The sequence below is a fragment of the Buteo buteo genome, chromosome 12 (assembly GCF_964188355.1).
Source record: "Buteo buteo chromosome 12, bButBut1.hap1.1, whole genome shotgun sequence".
NCBI lineage: Eukaryota > Metazoa > Chordata > Aves > Accipitriformes > Accipitridae > Buteo > Buteo buteo.
Genome location: NC_134182.1, coordinates 32,590,380 through 32,609,386, shown reverse-complemented (window position 1 = coordinate 32,609,386; position 19,007 = coordinate 32,590,380).

Genomic DNA, 19,007 nt, shown 5'->3' with positions numbered 1-19,007 from the left:
ACGTCTGGCTTGGTTTGCCCGAGCTCACTGCACTTCGGGGGCTTTAATTTAACAAGAAAGGTGTGCAAGTGTTACCTAAACCATCGTGCTTGCTGGTGTGTGCACGGTGGTGGTTTTTTAAAGAGAAAAAAAAAAAAACCCACCCCCAAAGTCACCCTGCTGGCAGCTGAATGCAGCAGGGATGATGTCATTGGAACAGTTGGAGGAGAAAAGAGAAAAACAAGTCTGTGTGTGCTAATCCTGTTTGCTGCCCTAAAGGGAATGGAAAGCCGCCAAGGCGAGGAGTTCTGGGAAACCATATAAGGGTGCCAAACAAGCACCGCCGCCAACACGGGGAACTGACATCTTTGTTCTCCCTAGCTCGGCAGCCGGCCAAAGGCCTCATTTCGGCGCTGCGGCATGATTACACTGGACATCTGCCAGCTGAGTGCTCTGAGCCCCTTTTCTTCTCCGTAAGCTTTTTGCCAAACATGTAACAGTTGCCATGGCAGTCGCAAGTAGAGTAAAAAAAAAAAAAACAAACCCACAACACAACAACCAGGTACATATAGATAGAGAGGGAGATTAAAAAAACAACAACAAGAAAGCGGAGGCACGCCTTGCTCCAGATGTGCCACATGTGTGGATATAAAAAGCAAGCAAACCTATTAATCAAAGATTTCGGGGACGGAGGGAGGGCGAGTGGCACAGGCTGAAAGGTGACATGAGGATAAAACAATAAGTGCACACAGGCACACGCACACCGCAGCGACCGGGCAGGCGGTGGTGGGCTGACCCAGTGGTCTCCTCCCCTGCCTGCACGTTAAATTGCAGGCAAGCGGGATTTAAAATAGAACAACATGGTGGCACTTTCACTATTGCTTGCCTGCCTGTCTTTTTTTTTTTTTTTTCCCTTCTCGTGTTAAAAAAAAAAAAGAAGACGCTGTTCTGAGGATGAGAAGGGGGTTATTTATAAGCTCTGCATAGCAGAGGGAAGCAGGCAACCCAGATATGGTCACGTCTCAAGGCGGAAAATCCCGTTTCAGCCTGTGGTCCAGGCCAAATCGTATTATTTCAAGTTGTGCCTTAAACAGTTAACAACCAACCACCCGGTAGTCCCATGTTTATAACAAGTATTTCATTTAACTAGGCAAGCGCTGCCAGACCCCGATGGGCAGATCTATGCACATAATAGAAGAGGTGTGGTCCCTGCTCGCTTTCTTTTTCCACCCGGAGAGGCACGGACTAGTTTCATTTTACAAAGCAGCTGTATACAAAAAGTTCACTGCCCAGTGAGCTGGAGTTCATCCGACTATTTATAATCGGGTTTCTTCTCCCCATGTCTGCCCTGCAGGCAATGGGACAGCCACTGGGCGATGGCAGCCGTGTTCGCAGCCAGCCCCGCAGCCGATATGGCCGCGGCGTGTTTGCAAGTGAGGCTGCAGCAAAAGGACAGAGAAGGCTGCCCGGGATGGGATGCAACACCCAACCCATCCCCGGGGCGCCCTCCTCTTCAAACCCCCGGCGGGCTTCCCCGCCTGCCCCGAGGACCGGGGTCATTTAGGGAGCGCAGGGCATCCCCGCACCCTGAGGGCATCCCCAAAACACGGGAACTGCTGGAGCAAACCTGGTCCCTCACCCCACCAGCAGTAGCGAGCGGCTGCAGTCTCCCAAGGACCGGCCCGCCTCGAGCAAGTGGGCGCTGGGGAGGCAAACAGCCCCCAAATAGCACAGTGGGGAAATGGGGTTTGGTCCCCGGGAGCCTGCGACAGCTCCTCTGATGGCTCCACTGGAGCATCGTGGGCACGGAGAAGAAATTGGCTGAAAAACAGCAAAGGGGAGCCGCGGTCGCAGGCGGTAGTGGAGACTGGACTCTCACCCTGCCTCGCTGCAGCCTTCCTGCGTGCCCACAAGTCACTTACCCACAGTTTGCTTCAGCTTCCTTCCCATTTGTAAAAAACAGGATGGTTTTCCTTACGTACCTCAGAGATGGGCTAAGGGTCTTAAATCATTAATGTCTCTAAAGTGCTTTCATTTCCTCAGATGGAAGCTCTTACTGATGTGTGAAGTATTATTAGGATTATTATTGCTAATAAACAAGGAAGGCAAGGCAGTTTTATTTCTTGCTAGGGCTTATTGTGAGGCACAAGAACGCAGAGGGTGGGGAAGATGCTAATTTGCCCCACAGGCCTCTCTGAGGACTCGCGAAGGTGACACCCTCACCGGCGCTAAGCTCAAAGTCAGCATTCATGAAACACGTGCAGAAACCCCTCGGCATCCCGGTGGGTCGCCAGCCCACTGGAGACCTCCCCAGGAGCTCTAGCCCTCCCCAGCAGCCCCCGCGGGGCCAGTGGCAGGAGCTCTGGGACACTGGTGGGCAGAGTCCCACTCTGCAGCACCTTCCGGGCCTCCACCATGTTTAGTGGGTGGCCCAGAGGGGGAACCTGTGCAGAAGGTGATTTTTGCCTTTCTTTAGCTGCCAGACTCCCTGGTACTCCCTTTAGATGCCAGACTCCCTGGTACTCCCTGGTACTCCCTGGTACCCCTGGGGGGCACCTCAACATCTAAAGCAAGGGCGGGCATCGAGGCATCATACCTAGTGGTCTGAGTGCATGCCCCCCAGTTTTGTAGAGAAACTGAGACACAGCGTTTGCTGAACCAAGAAAAGCTGTTTTCCTACTGGGGGGGCAGGGAGGGAAGGAGAGAGGCACCTCTGCAGAGCAATTCACCCCCATAGGTTGGAGGCAGTCCCTACCCTTACCAAGTGATGACTTAGGCCCCCCAGACACCGAAGCATCCCTCACCCCAAAAGTGATGAGCCGCCGGGGATTTTCCCAAGGTGACACGGCAAGCGGCGAGGGAAGCCATCGCCGACTGCCTCGGTACTCGGGTGGGCTGTGCAGGGCTCCGTGCTGTGGCTCAGCCCCTATCCAAGCAATAACCCCCTGCTGCCTGGTTGTTACTAACCGGAGGGTTGTAACCTACCGAAAACTTTGCCAGCGCATTTTCATATATTAGACCCTGGCTGTAAAAAAGAAATTTCAGGGAGGGGGATTAACATTACTTGGTTCTGGCCAAGTTAATAAAATATGGTCTGAGTTACTGCCAGGCTACTTAATTCATTTTTATTCAAAGTGGCTGGGTAATTTCCCTGAGGTTGCCTCAGTGGGAAGCAGAGTCAGCTCTGGCTTTGTCCGCTCCTGCATGTCACCTTCCCAGCTGGTGACGGTGGCTGTGTCCCCACGGGGCCGGGAGAACGGGGAGCAGGGGGACTCCCCTCCAGCAAGGCAGCATGTGGTGCTACGGATGGCACCAAAGGTGGTCTCCTTGCAGCTGCCATTCCTGCAGGTTGGTCCAGGATGTCCTGGGTAGCCATCAGCCCCATCAGCATTGAAAAGCATCAGTCTGTCACCTTGTGCCCCAAAAGCCAAGCCCCAGCTGGGGAAGGCAGTTGGAGGTGTTCTGGCACTGGGGCATGGCAGCAGGGGTACTGGGACTTGGCAGCAGGGATCGAGGCCGAGCATCTTTCCTCAAGGGGTGAGCAACACCAGCTCCCTGCAGCGGACTTGCCGTGCCCTGCGCAGCAGCTGCATTTTTAGCATTTTAGCAGCTCTCTTTAAAGAAAACCCTCCGCATCTCGCCACCTCACATTTCAGCTTCAGTGGAAGTGACATTTGCAAAGGCGTTGCCGCGCCTGTGCGAGCTCTCCTTCTCCCTGGCATCCTCCAGCTGATTATTTCTCCCCCCCCTCCGTTTCCAAACCCGATTTAATTCCTTTACCCACCTGCATGGCAGAACTAATCATTGGCAGGCATTACGCTGCCTGGCACTAAAAATCAGCATACAGGCACATTCCTGCATGCGCTCTGAATCATCATGAGGCTCCCGAGCTTTAAATGAGAAGCAGAACGCGCTGCTTTCTAGATAGACAAATGAAACTTTACCCAGTCCTCTCACTTCAGAAACAAGCTCTGAATCATGCAGAGGGCGAGGTGCCAGGAGCAGCTCTGTTTTTATCCTGGCTCCACCACGTGCTTGCTGTGGCCTTCAGAAAAAATCTGAAGGGGTAAATCCTGGTCCTCCCTCCTCCCTGCCAGCAGCCCCAAGGATGGGGAGAGGTGCGGGGGTCACGGGGCTTCATGCACTGGGGGTCAGAGGAAGGAAATGCTTCCTATAAGCTGTGATACTGTGCTGCCCAGCAAAACATGGTTCTTCTGCTTTCTCTGCCTTTCGCCCTCCTCCCAGGCTACTGGGACAGGAGGACGGTCCCAGTGCTGGAGGGTGCTGAGCAGCGGGGCTGGGAGCCACCAAATGAACTCTGTGAGGCTGCATGCAACAGCTTCTGAGCTCAGAGGTGGAGATCCTCCTGCTGCATTAATAAAAGCATAGATTCCTAGGTAAATAGAGTGCATTAATATTTATTTTAGGAAGCTTGGAATCGTGATTTAATACTGAAGAAAGGGCTATTCTTACACAGCGTTCGCAGAGCTTCTTCTAATACAATATTTCCTAACTTCAGACGTGGTAACCCAGTAAGCTCCATTACCGTGCTAATACTATATAAAAATGATCCTTTATTATAAATCATACCATACACCAAAAAGGATATAAATAGAGCCCCAGTGCGGCATTGGCATGCCTCATATTTCTCTTGGTTCACATTAAATGAGCCACTAAATTACAGTGCCCTTCTTTATAATATCATCCTCCAAAGCCAAGCATTTTGTGTGTTACACAGGGCTGCTAGAACAAGAGAAATTAGTACGGCTGGTTTAATTCAGCCAGCTCTGCCATGCATGTTATAGGAGAGAGTGTTAAAACGGGCCAGAACGAGCAATTTCATTGTCCTTTCAAAAAAACCACCACTTGGAACATGTGATTTGAGCGGGGCTTTGCTAAGGCCTGACACACGGGGGGGGGGGGGTTAGCTCCGGCAGCAGAGGCGAGGGCAGAGGAGAGGACATCCCCCCGTCCTGCTGCTGCCGCTCCAAGGGTGCCCGGTTCTTGGATGCCCTCCGGGGAGCTTTGGGGAGCTTGATGCTCCCCAGGGAGAGGGAGATGTGCTAGTGGGGGCAGATGGGGGGCACGTTGCAGGGGTGGGGGGAGCCGCCTTCAGATTGGGGTCCTGGTTTTGGTCTGCTGCTGGTTCCTGTGCTAACGGCACTGGCGTTATTGGTGATTTAGGGGAATACGGATGCAGGCAGATTCAGGTCCTCGCTGAGCGATGCTGGCAATTATTTCACTTCCCCATGTCTCACCTGCAGAAATGGGGAGGTATTTTGCCTACAGGATTGATGTCTGCCTGCTTGTAAAGCAGCCCAAGCTTCTCCCTGACGGCTGATGCTACAGAATTGCATGGGGTTATTGTTTGTACGGCAAAATACAAATATAGCGTTCAGACTGGGGGGATCCAGCTTGACTGTCATCTCTAATGATGGTATCTAACCGCACCAAAGAAAAAAACCCTCCTACAGTCCTAGGAGCTGCACATGCCTTCAGGGACACGTAAAGTAATTCAGGTCAAAAATGTAGGTTGTTTTATTTAGCAGACAAAGAGGTGGGGAAAGGAAAGAAGGAGAGGGAAAGAGGAAACAGGCTGCTGCAAAAATATAATCTCCATGAAGAGCTTTTCAGGATTTCCCCCAAAAATTTAAAGTGAAATGGAGCTGTCTGAGTTTCAACATTTCCTTGCAGGCCTCACTAGGTCCCAGCTCATGCTGGCGGGGACCCAAGTCAGTTCCCTGCAGGGCAGAGATCAGGGTTGGCACATGGAGTTCACGGCTGGATGTAAGGAGGGAGGGTATCCTGGGACAGTGTCCTGGCAAAAAGGGGCTACCAAAACCTGCCCAGGGGCAGCAGCTGGGCCGGGGGCATCCAGGGGGCTGGAGGCAGCATAAGAGGTTGGTGAGGAGTGAACCCAAGTCAAAGCCACCCAAGTGTTCGTTACCTGCAGAGCTGGAACACCAAGGAAATTTTTGAGCCAAATCGTCTGTGGCGAGGAAATATGTCCCCTTACACGCGTGGAGAGGCTGCAGGCTCTATGGCCTGTGAGGATGCCTAGCAAAGAAAACTGTGCCATGAATAATCAATGAAAAATAAAGGCTTCTATTACCTGCAGTGCTCCATGACCATGTGATATAATATAAAAATGGCAAGCAGCCTCCTGGAAGCGAAATAAAACCTCCATAGTGCAGCCCTTGGCATCATACCCCCTCAGCAAAAATCCCAAAGCAAATTAGGGTTATGCAAGCTGTGAAATACCCAGCCTTAGCGCTGAATTGCGGAAGCTGCCAGGACCACGTCTTGCTGCTTCCAAAACTCTCCAGCTCCTCTTGGCAGGGCAGGTTATAAATCCCCTGAAGTTTAATCTACAGACCCCAGCAGCCCGGAGGTAAAAGGAGCAAATCCCAACCAGACAGCTCCCTCCCCCCGGTACTGCGGGACTGAAGCCTGAGCACAGGGCAGTCCTAGGGCAGCTCCATCCCTTCCTCCCACCTCTCCCAAAAAGACGGGGCTGCCCGGCGCAGAGCACCGGCTGCTACCCACAGGCGCGCTCAAGCACCCTTCCAGCTCAGGTCCACTTTGACTTGAGTGTCCGTGGCTGGCGACTCTTTACCAGATGCACAGGCATCTCTATGCACGCACATCGGCCAACGTAGCGCTGCCGTGGGGCAGAGTGCCGCGTTAAGGAGCGCTTGCAGGACAAGGGAAGAAAAGGTGGGACTGGGAGCGAAACCTTCGGCCCTTCCATCTCTGTCCTCCCCCTCCTCAGCCCCTGCAGAAAGGGTCTTGTAGCACTGCACCATCAGTCATTAATTTTGAGGCCTTGGGTTTAAAATTGATCCTACACAATAGATAGGAAGGCAGGCACATGTGAAGTAGTAACTGGCTCATAAGAGGAAGGCTGAAATCTGATGTCTTTAGCTATTCCCAGGGCAGAACAGGGGGTGACCTGCACAGCCTGCACCACTGTCCCCACTCCCTTAAAGCCTGGAGAGTTTTGGCTGGCCCGTGACAGTGACAAAGGAGCACACAGCAAAACCTGATGGTGTTTGGATCTCGTAATTCAATACAAAACCATTTCTGTCATTTAAGAAACATTTAATAAAAAAAAAAGAAAAAGAGATGATGATGTAGCATTTATCACAAGGAGACAGTGATATGCTGCAATATCCCTGGGCAAAGGTTACATTAAAGGATGGTGCTATCATCGTTAAGGTGGTGAGCTAGCATCTCTTACAAGCCCAATTTTTGTCTTTCCTCCTTAAAAATCTACATGCAAAAGCAGAAAGTTAGCTGCAACATTGATAAAGGAGGTCTGGTCCCAAGGTGGAGTTTTTGGTCAGATTTAAAGTAAATCAAATATAACACCTTAAAAATAGCAGTGTTCAGCAAAGCTCAAGAAGCCTCAGTGATTTCTTTTCTACTTTGTAACCAGAAAGACAAGCAGGGTAGAGAGGAGGAGCAGAGAGAGGGAGATTAAAACAGCTTTAATTTTAGGACTCGTCTCATCAAGAGATAGTATGTGACACCAAAAACGAGTCCAATTAAAAATGTTTATAGCTTAAAGTTGCTTAATTAGCACCTTCAGAAGTTTCCCAATGTCTCCCTGCTAACTTCCCCTCTCCTGATGGGTGTACACGCGGTGGTGGCAGGTCCCGGAGTGGGGAAGGAGCTGTTCCAGCCATACCCCAAACCTGGATTTTAGTTCCTTGGGGGCATATCAACCTCCTAGCAAAGCCTTGGTGATGGAGGGTCTTCAGAGGCTTCTGGGAGCACCTTCCACGGCCTCCAATGTTGCGAGCGAACAAACGAGATGCAGGATCCAACCTACCCCACCACCCGGGCTAAGGATCTTGCCCCGCAGGAGCACATGGGTCCCGTCCCGGCACCCCACGCTGCTGCTGGCTTTCTCCTTCATGCTGTGTTTTCCACCAGCACCCCGGCGTTGCTGGCCTCAGCCTGTGTCGACACGCAGCACTTGTGCCACCCTGGCCCATGCACGGGAGAAGAGGCTGAAGCCTTCTCCCCTCTCCTCCTCTGCCCCATCTATTTTACAGCTTGGAGAAGACAGAGAGTTAATGAGAGATGCCTCATTAGGACTGCGCATTCTGCTTCCCTGCTAAGAAACTCAGCTCCAAAAGGGTCCCCGAGCGGAGCGGCTACCTGTGCCAGTGCCAGAGATGCTCCCGCAGACACAGGCTGGGGACAGCCAGAGGAACAAACCCTGCCCGGCTCCTGTATTTCGGTTGCCATGGGAATATGCTCATCCCTGTTGGAGGAGTTTGGGGAGCACGGAGGTTCAGCAAAACAACGCAGCGAAACGCGGGGACGTGGCACGCTGCGACAGTCACAAGGTGGGGAGCCTGGCTAACCCAGGAGGTGAAGCAGGTTTTGGAGGTTTTGGGCTCTGCCCCTCTAGAAGCCACAGCGTGGCTTTTGGCAGCACGTCACCACAGCCCCCGAACCGGCAGTATTGCTCAGCTGCTGCGGTGCAGAAGCACCATGGTGGGGACCTTGCACAGAGAAGTGATTGCAAACGGCAACCCATTTTTAAATTGTTTTTTTCCCAAGTCTTTTAGAGATGGAGGAGGATTCAAGAATTTCACAGCACACATGAGATTTCCTCTAGACTGGAAGAATCATGGCAAAAGCTAGCTGAATTTCAAGAAGCCCTGACTCTTCCTCCCCCATCATCCCTAGCCCTTTTGTGGAGCTCACACAGAACATCCTTTTTGTTCACTTTGATTTGCCAACAACATAAAATTTGAAGACGTAGAGTCAGAACTAACACCTTATCCTGCTGATTAAACGTCCATCTAAAATGGGATGGACAGTATGTAAAAAATGTCCATGCTGGATCAAACGAAAGGCCCCACCTATTAGTCTCTTTCTAACAGCTTTTGGCCCTGGATATGCATTGCATCATGTATACAGGATTGTGTTCTGAGGTCCTAAAAACAATAAATAATAATTTACTTATTAATTATAAATTTCTGTTTATAGGCTATACCTACACAAAATACGGTGCCAGGCCATTAGACATCAAAGGCTCCACAGTGCAGGCAACCTACAAGGGAGAAGTCGACACGATTTTTCCATGAGCTCATTTCACTATAACAACAATAATCATGACTTTACATAGTGCCTTTCATCCAGATTGCCAAAGCACTTTGTTCTCTGAGAAACTGCATATGAGATAGGATTCAATTTGCCCATCATTGGCGTGGATTGGGAAGGTCAATCTCCAACAATATTCAGCAACTTAAACAACAGTTTATTGACATACAATCAAAGGGAAATTTTAAGTCTGGGGAAGGAAATGTATGATCGTCTTGGAGAGGATTTTGCTAAAATAAGTGGAGCTAATGGTCCTAATAATGTGAAAAGTGCTTTATGCTGGGTAGCTAGGACATCACTGCAGGTGTACCTGTAAAAAAAGTACCTCCAGTGGCAGAGAGCATCAGTACCCATCTAGGGGAACAGTGTGCTCACCCATCCTGGACCACCCCCCCTCCATCTGATGTCCAAAGTGACCTGCAGAATGGTTCCCACCAAGGACATGCCAGTAGAGGGGGTGAGGACAATGCCAGTAAGACCCTGGCCCTCCTGGTTGGAAGTCCTCCCTGAGTTCATTCTACAAGAAAGAGGCAAGGGAAGGTGAAAAGGATAATTAAAACTAAGGAGGAACCAAAGTACAATTCAACAAAATGGATCTAAATAAAGTAATTACAGGATCTGCAGCACAATACATAGGAACTGCAGATCTTTTTGATTAATAATGAGGCTTTGGATCTCCTGGAAGTTCATGGCTTACCTTGGAAATCACATCTGTGGCGATGTCAACTGGGGAGAGTGAAGGGTTATGGTGGCTTCTGACAACCAAGCCCAGGACTGTCATGTAACCTCACCACTTTATATTTCCCCTACATTAATTCTCAGACATTAGTGAAAAATGAGCACAGCCTTGGCTCAGGGCGGGGATATTAAGCAGGAAAACTGGAGAGATCAGGAACGAGTTGGTTCTCAGCAGAAAGGCAACCTTACACCCTCACTAAGTCACAGGACAGAGGCTAAATACTCTGGCCCTCCTGGTAATCACATCATGACCGAGACAGATCCTTTGATGGGTCCTTCTGAAATATAAATTAACTTAATCACTTCTGATCTTGGGAAGCAAGAGACATTAGAGGGTTTTGACTGACACAGTCACAGAGGGTAAAGGTTATGTCTGTCTTAGCAAGTAGAGCAGCACAAGCGCAGAGCTGGTGTGCTGTCAGTCAGTTTTACGTCAGTTTGATGGCCTGGAGCCGTGGCCTGAGCACTCCTGGGCTGGAGCACCTCAGGCGCACACCAGCATCTCCTCTCGCAGCAAAACATTACCTAAGGGGAGCCCAGCTTGCATGCCCCAATCCTCTTCCACAGTGTGAATCATCAAACCGCAATTACGTGGCACGACCAGGAGATCTGTTCCATCCAAACTGAAATGCTAGTGAGAGGCATCTTATGTGCATCCAGGTCCTGCCTCCACAGCCCCAGCTTCACTTCCATTCCTCCTAAAGCCAAGTTCCTACACAGACCACCTTTCCCTGGCTGCAAAGTTTAAGCCTTCATGGACAACAAGGGAGCAGAGTAGCAGTTCCTACTGTTTGCGGAGGAGAACAAACACCCCAAGCCAGACTCATAGTGGCAAAGTGAAGCAAAGCCTATCTCAGCCATGTACTACTGTGGATGTGGACCCTGGGTCTGGACCACTGCGAACTCCTGCAGCACACACAGCACCAAGCCATCTCTTGTGGCAGCAGGGCTTTCCTTAAGCATTTGGCCTTAAGCCTCTGTAAACACCATCAGCACAAGTAGGAGCTATACTTTGGATTTAAACCAGTCAAGCTGCATTGAAAAAAAATGCCTTTGCTGCAAGATTCAAGAGATCACCAGTCTGCAGGCTGAACAATAGCTCCTATTTTGCTGCACACTGTTGTTCTCCTCTGGAAGTGGTTAACTTCAAGATGATGCAAATACTATTGTCAGCCCCTTTGACTCTTCCTGCTGACAATCTTAGCATTCAGCTAATGTCCCTCTCCCACAAATCCACACTGCCTCTCAAAGAGCCAAGAGTGCTTGTTGTCCCCTTCCCAGCTGCCAAAACCCTCCAGCTGCCTCCTAATTACCCCTAGAATGGGCTTCTGCATATCCAATACACAGTTCTGCAGCACACTAAAAATTCAAGGACAACATAAAATAAAGAAATATCAAATTAAGGAGCACAAGGGGTGCTGGAGCAACCACATTGTTAATTTTCCTGTTGAATTCACTGATAATGGCTATTTTTGGTCCAAAACTGCTGTACAATAAAGTGCCACACTTGAGCACAGCTGAATGTCAGGGATTCGTTGTTTAAGGTCAGAAGAGACCATTATGATCATCAAGTGTAACCTACTGCATAAGAGATCCAGGGTACCTCCCCCAGTCATTTCTGATGCTGGCCCGTAATTTCTTTTTGAGCTGCCATGCATCTGTTAGAAAGTCACCTAGTCTTGGCTTAAAGACTGCAAGGTCTGGAGAGTATACCAGGATGTTAGAAAAGCCTTTTCTTTTGTTAGTTACCCTCATATAACAAGTGCACCCTTTTTTTCTCCTCGTCATCTGGCTTGCCTCTGCCTCTAGCCACTGGATCACACAGTGGTGGGGTTTTTTCCTAAATGGAAGTCCCCAGCCAGAAATCTCTTTCCTACTGCAGCACTTCTCTGCTGTTATCAAGCTGCCTTATAATTTCTAAATTATGAGAAATAGATCAGTCCCCTGTAGTCTCCCATCACAGGGAGTGCTTTGTGGCCCTTGTACATTCTCACAGTTCCCCTCTGAATGCTTTCGTTTAGCCAGGTTTACCTTGAAGCATGGGGGTCTCTGCATAAAGCCCTGTTCTTCCTCAAAAGTCATCAGACCGTCAGACAGTCAGCGTCCTTAGTACTTGACTGCGCTCAGCAACGGTGTGCTTTTGTATATAAAGAGAAAAGAAATGTCCATGCCACTCAAAGGTCTGGCCATCCTCTCCTTATTTTGCCCCAGCTCTTCTGGTGGGTTGAGCAGGGTGGCGGGGTGAATGGGGACAGCCACCTCACTGGTGGGAGATGGAAGAAGGCAGTTTGCATGTGCGGGTCACAGCTCTTGCTTGCCTCCAGCTGTTACTAATAGGCAGAGTGTGAGCCTTGTGCTCCTTCCTGCCCTCCTCCCTGCCGGCACACAGGTCCACCTGCCTGCCTGAAAGGTGCTGGCTCTTGCCAGTTGCTCAAAGTGTTTCCCCTTCCACCTGGCTGCACAAAAGCAGGCTGGCTGCATGCAGCTCCTAGTATATCCCGCGACACCTCAGGAGCAGGGTCTTTGCACGTATTTATTCCTTTTTGGCACATCTGATCCTAGTGCCGTGCACAGTGTGGAGTGGGTGAAGAAACGTGCAAAGATGGTAATTAACCGCAGAACAAAAAGCCAAAGCAACGACTGGAGAAATGGCTCTAGGGGCTGGACGTCAGGTTAGCCAGGCATCTGCAGCAGAGGTTTCCACTTGCCAGACCTGTTCACCCATCCCTACTTGTATTGCTGTCTGGTTTCCATGGGTCTTTTATCAAACCTGAAACTGCACAATGAGCCCCGTGGATAAAGTGGGAAACTTGAGTTTCCATCCTTAGAGCCCCCATGGATAAACAGCAAGCGGTAGGTACGGTATTGCTGACTCAGCAAGCCTTTCTGGGTTGTGCTCATTCTGCTATGGGCCGAGATATTTTGTTTTCATAGCTTTTTAACCTTTTCCTTCCCAAAACAGTGTTTGTATTTATTTTGGCACCTTGAATGTTTTGAAGAGAGGATTGATTTGGATTCGCTAAAGCATTTTTTCCCCTTAATCCCATTAAGTCAGTCTCTAATTCTTTCCAGGGCTCCCTTCTGTGGAGCTATTTCCTCTTGGAATCATTTACTTTCTGTGTATTGGGTGAATTAATGAGGCAGATGCCGCTCTCATTCTCATCACTGTAAGCCCAAAACAACTTCAGCAGTTTCCTGGCACCAATCCAGATTTTACTGGTGTAAATGAGGTCAGAATTTGGCTCACTATGCTTACTTTTGCTAAGAGACAAAGAGATTGCCGAAAACAAGAAGTCTTGTGCAGGTTGGGAAAGTCCAGTTGGAAGTGGGTGAAGTCCACAATTTCATTGAAAGGCTGAGTTTCTGCATTTCCCTACTGAGAGGCTTTGCTGAGCACCACAGATATTCACAGGCAACCCAGAGCACTGGTAAGCGAGCACTCAGGGAAACAAGTCCAAGGACAAAGAGTTTCAGGAACGTTGGCGTTGTCTACGGGAACAATTGCAACGGCACAAATGTGAGTTGTGCCAATGAAAAAATGAAGGTTAAGAAACGTAGGGAAAGATCAACTGGCTAAGTCAGTCAGTCTTCAGGGGCCTCACAGGGAAGGAGGAAGCAAACAGAAAACTGAGATACATGCAAATGGCTAAGGGTTGGCATCAAAGGTCAGGACATATTACCATGGATAAAATCAAGGAGGACGTGAAAAGGAAACGTAACTCGCCCAGGACGGGAAGGCGAGCAGGGAAGTATTCTGGCTATAGACTGGTAGTCAGAGGAAAGCTGAGGAAAGCATCGGTCTACCAGCAGCACAGTGGGGACCCCTCAGGGGCCAGCCCAGGCTGGGACCCTGTGGGGACTCTCCGGAGCAGCATCAGGGAGCGGGGCTCCTCACACAGCAGCACCCTGCCTGGCTGCGGAAAGGGAAAACGAGAGGAGCGAGGCAGCTATGGCCAGCCAGCTCGACTTCAGTTCCTGGAAACGCACTGGAACAAGTAGTTAAACAAACTAATTGTCGGCACCTAGGAAACAACCATGAGAAAAGGAACAGCCAGCGCTGATTTGCCAGGAGCAAATCATGTCAAATCAACCTAATTTCATCCTGCGACAGGGCTTGTGGATAGAGGCAAAGCAGGAGACATCTTTTATCTTGAGTTTGGTAAGGCCTTCGGTACCATTTCACTTCATGCTACAAGATGTAAACTAAGGAAACATGCCCTAGACCAGTTACCTTGAGGAAGGGGTGCAAAACCGGTTGGAAAACTGTACTCAGAAAAAAGGTGTCTTTGTCAAAATACGAGGAAGGGTTGGGTGGGGTTCAGCAGAGGTCCAGCCACTGAATGATGGAACAGCGAGCATCCCTATCAGATATGCAGATGACACCAAGCTGAGATGAACTACAAGGACGTGACAGAAGAGGACTAGAATCAAAACACATCCTGATATGTTAGAGAAAAGGTCTGAAAAACAGGATGTACTTCAATAAGGAGAGAAGCAAAGCTGTGCACAGAGGTAGGTATAATCAGCTGCACAGGGACAAAATGAGAGTCAAGACGATTAGGCAGATGTGGAGCAGTGCAGCAGCTCAGGAACCTGAAATGAATAAAAGTGCCATTTTGTCACACACAAGGCAGTCACCATACCAGGGCATTCAAAGAGGAGCTCTGCCTGTAAAATACATAGCTGATCCTTCTGCTTTACCCAGTGCTGCTACAGTCTTTATCCAGCTCAGGAAAGTCTGGAAGGAAGTGGGATAAATGGTCTAGAAAACAGAACTTGCGAAGAAACACTTACTCAGCAGGGTTGTTTACTCCAGCAAGAAGGAGACTAGAGGAGACACAATGATTTTCAAGTACATGAAGGATATCTCCCGAGAAGGAAATAAGCTGTTCTCCAGACAGTTCTCTATATCCATTGCAAGTGTGGCAAGAAACAATGGGCTTGAATTGCAGCAAGACAGGTTAAAGTTAGACGCTTTGCAAAGGGGAAGGCTAGCAAGTACTAAACCCACCTGCCTGGCAAAGATGTGAAACCTCTGTCCTTGCCAGTGCTTAAGAGCGGGCTGGAAACTTCAGGAATATTTCTTAAATCAGCCTCTTGAGGTCCTTTCTAGCCATGGTTTTCTCTGATTCTGTGATGAATGGTGTTAAATGAATATAAATTACCTCACATGGGGACACTGACGTTCAGGCTTGATGATGAATAGTGATCAACGACAAAACTGTCAGCTTGTGGGGAGGCATCCAGTAGGGTTATTACTAGAAACTGGTGTTAGCTCCAGTTTTATTTACCATCTTCATTAATGATCTAGAAAAAGCACTAGACAGCGTGTTTATTAAAACCGCAATTGATACTATGTTGGGGAGGAGATGCAATCACCAGCCAGGAGTGGAATATAACACAAAAAGACAAAAAAAAATATGGGACATGGGGACAAAATGAACCAGCTCAAAGGACACACAGACTAATATGTCGAGGGAGGAAACAGTCCAAAATTAAGCCACCCTATGGGAGGAGGAGACCCAAATGCCGTGAAAGACTTTGCAGGGTTAGCATACAGGAAACTGGACAGGAGTTTACAATTTGTCATGTCAATAGAAAAAGTCTCAGGATGGTTTTGGGCTGCATGACATATCCCAGGGCAGAGACATAAGCAACTGTCTGATCGCTGTTGTGCAATCTTTCTTTCTGGATGTCTCCTGACCAGTGTGGCCGCCAGGCTGGAGGAGGAGTAGGGGGAACCAACAAAAATAATTGAAAGCTGAGAAGGCTGGCTTATAAGGAAAGAATTATATAGGTACTCTGTGGCAAGTAACACCAGGTCCACGCTTCTGAAGTGTAGATAAGCATGTCAGAAAAGGCATCCCTTTTCCCAGGCATAATGATGACAGAAAAATCAGACATTGCATTGCTATAAGATATTTTATACTAGCATTGTATGTTTCAGTTAGCTACAAAGCAGTTTCAAACTGATACGTTAGCCTCCTGGGCCTCATCCATTGCTGGCTGCTGGGATCCACGCTAGGACGGAGCTGCAGGAGGGCTGAGGAATCACCCCGGCACCTGCCTCGGGAGGTACAACCTGCCGAGGAGACTCCTGGGGAGTGCTGTAGCTGCCACGCAGTTGCAAAGAAATGGATAGCAGGTTTGCTTTGTGTGACCAGAGCCACGCTGACATTCATTGATAATGGAGTTGCATAAGCAAATCGACACAATAAGCCGTGTTGATTGGAGGGGGAGAAATCAGTGCTTCTCAGGAGAACAAATCAATAGAGAAAGAGATGCTATTTTCAGGTTTCTGAACAGGTATTACTGTCAAAAAGAAAGCACGGATACAAAACTGTACTTGACAGAGTCCTTTAGAGACAAGATAAAGGTAAAGGTTTTTTTCTAACTTGTGATTTTGAGCCTTTTCACTCTTTGTCCAGCTGGCTTTTGAGATTGAGGTCTAGGAGTGCAGTGGTGTGTTTGTCCCAGCTGATACTGGAACGCACAGGCTTTGAACAATAAGGCTTTGTTCTTTTGCCAAATGCAGCAACGCCTGTGCTGTTGCTTGGGAAAAAAAAAGGAACAAACACATTAGGAAGTCACCGAAAATGAAATGATGGCTCACTTCAAGGAGTGCAGCAGCACACTGCGGAAATGACTGAGCTCTGCATGGCATGTGAGACCATGAGATCTTCAGAAGGACACCCCTTAGTTCCCTCCCTGCCTGCAGTAGGATGGAGGAGATGACCTTCAGGTACGTCCCCGGGATCAGCAGGCACCTGAAATGCTTTTTGCAGGACATCCCTATTGCCTACAGCTTTCACAGGGAGTGTGGGCATTGCTGGCAGGGCGCTGTGTGAGGGTGCACCTTGCCTTTGAGGAGCAGTCACCGCAGAGCAAATTTGGTAGCTCTTTCCAGCAGAAGGCTTCAAACAAGGCTCAGCAGCGCAGCTGACACGCCAACGCGCGACCACCCCATGCGGGACCACCCGAGCTTGCGGCTTGCCGAGGGGAAGGTGGCTCAGCTCCTACCTTGCAGCCTGGTGCCACCAGCGACGGGGAGGGAGCAGGGGGGAAATGAATTCACGAAGAAACTCGAGGGGAAAATAGGCAGGCGGAATAAGCACAGCAGTCCGGAAGAATAAATTTACTGAACCTACATCCTTGATTTTAATGGGGCCTCTAATAGTGGGGTGAGCCCGGCAGAGTTGGTTATCTCCCAGAAAATGTGGGATTCTGGCAAAGCTGTTCCTCTTGCTTGCTTGAGAATGGGAACCGTGGGACCGCCAGTATGAACACAACCAACATAAAGCCGAGCAGATGTTACCTTAAACTCGTCCTCAGCTCACGGGGGAGGATTAAGTGATATGAAACCACAGAAGCAGCCCAGGTGGGAAAGATTACTTCACTGGCATACAAGCTCTTATTGGAGTTAGGGGAAAGGGCTGATAGTTGTGTGTTATACGCCGGGACCAATTACACTGAAAAATGCAGGATACGGCAAGGTGGAGGTTTGCGGGTGGGTGGGAAAGGAGATTAAACCTACACGGATGTGTTAAAGCCGAGCGAAGAAGAGAGAGAGGCAGAAAGATGGGAAGAAAAAAGGTGTGCAGAGTGGCTAATACGGGGTTGGGACGAGATTCACGTGAGCTCATGCAAATGCATCTCAGGCCAGTAACTGCACAGCAATCACCTTGTGCCTGTGCTCACAAGTGCTGGGAATGGCAGGAACAAGGGGTGGGCTCTTCAACTCTCTAATTCTCCTTCCTCATTTTGCAGAATTGCCACATGCTGAAATAGTAAATGATGTATGAAATGAAAAATCGCTCCCCAACCAATGCATATAGATGATGCAGAGAGTATTTGGCCATTACTTCCTTGCAGTAATATTTATCTACATTAATGCCTCATTCAGAGGTAGCTGGAAATACCCAGAATGTGAGCGGCAAGGGGATCGGAAGAGAGATCGGGGACAGAGGCAAAGCAGCACGGCAGGCACTTAAGGAGGAAGATACGAAGCCTTTCCTCTATAAATCACCAGCTCAATTCTGGCCCAGGTTATTAGCAACCACAAGGCAATATTCTGGCACCCAAAGCGAACCAGTTGCCTGTAAAGAGCAAATTCATTTAGCAGAGGCTTTGGAGGAGTCATTGCCTTTTGGAGGCGATTTTGGGCCCAGTGTGGAAGAAGCCGGTGGCCCCATGCCAGCGCCTAGTGGGCAAGTATTTTCATGGTGAGAAAAGCCCTCCCCAGCTGGTATGCCATGGGTTGGTGGGAACCGGCCCAGCCACAGGTGGGGACAGAAGCAGGGGGGCACTTCCCCGTGACAGCCCCGGGCAGAGGCACATCGCCGGGGTTTGCACTGAGGGGAACCACGGGCAGCCCCAGCCCCCGGCGCAGCCGCTTGGTAGCTCTGTGGTGCCCCTGGAATGACTTCAGCCTCTGTCCTTGTGGGGAAGCCTTCTGAAGTTCAACAGAGAACGATAACCTCTCTCCCACAGGGATTTTACATCGCTTCATCCAATTTAATAGGAAATGATCGCTAGCCCAAAAATCCTACAAAAAAGGTCTTGTTTTTATTAAATACGTAGGCTTCCTAGTAGTTCCTTTTGAGGGCTGTTGGCCCTGCTGCTGTTGAAATCTCAGGGAAGTTTCCCTCAGGATGCCACAACGCTCACTCCGGATCACAGTCTAAAACCAAACTACTTTCCACTCTTCGGCCGGGGCCGGTGCCTGTTGCTTTGGGCTGCACCTTTCCACCCTGGTGCTGCAGGGTACAGAGCTCAGCCTGGTGCAGAAGGGGCTGTCTAAGGCAGGACAACAGTTTGGAGGGTGGGATCCGCAGATAAACGTGTGAATCCTCTGTTTTTTTTTTTATTTTAGAGATAAAGGGTAACTGTGTCCTGTTGGAGCTGATGACCCTGATGGAGCAGAAACAGCAGCACCAGGAGGGCTGCCCCACTCCCGTGCATGCTCACCGCCTGCTCCTCCTGCCCGGCAGCCTGCTCTGACCTGACCACGAGGACCGCAGAGCCCCTCCGCACCTGCAGACGAGAGATTACAAAGGCACAGCAACAGAGAGGAGAACACCAGGCTCATTTCCAGTTTGTGGGAGGTTTCACGGCAGCCCAGGCGCAGAGGGTTGGGTAAGCTCAGCGCTCTTAGTAGCAGGAACAGGTTT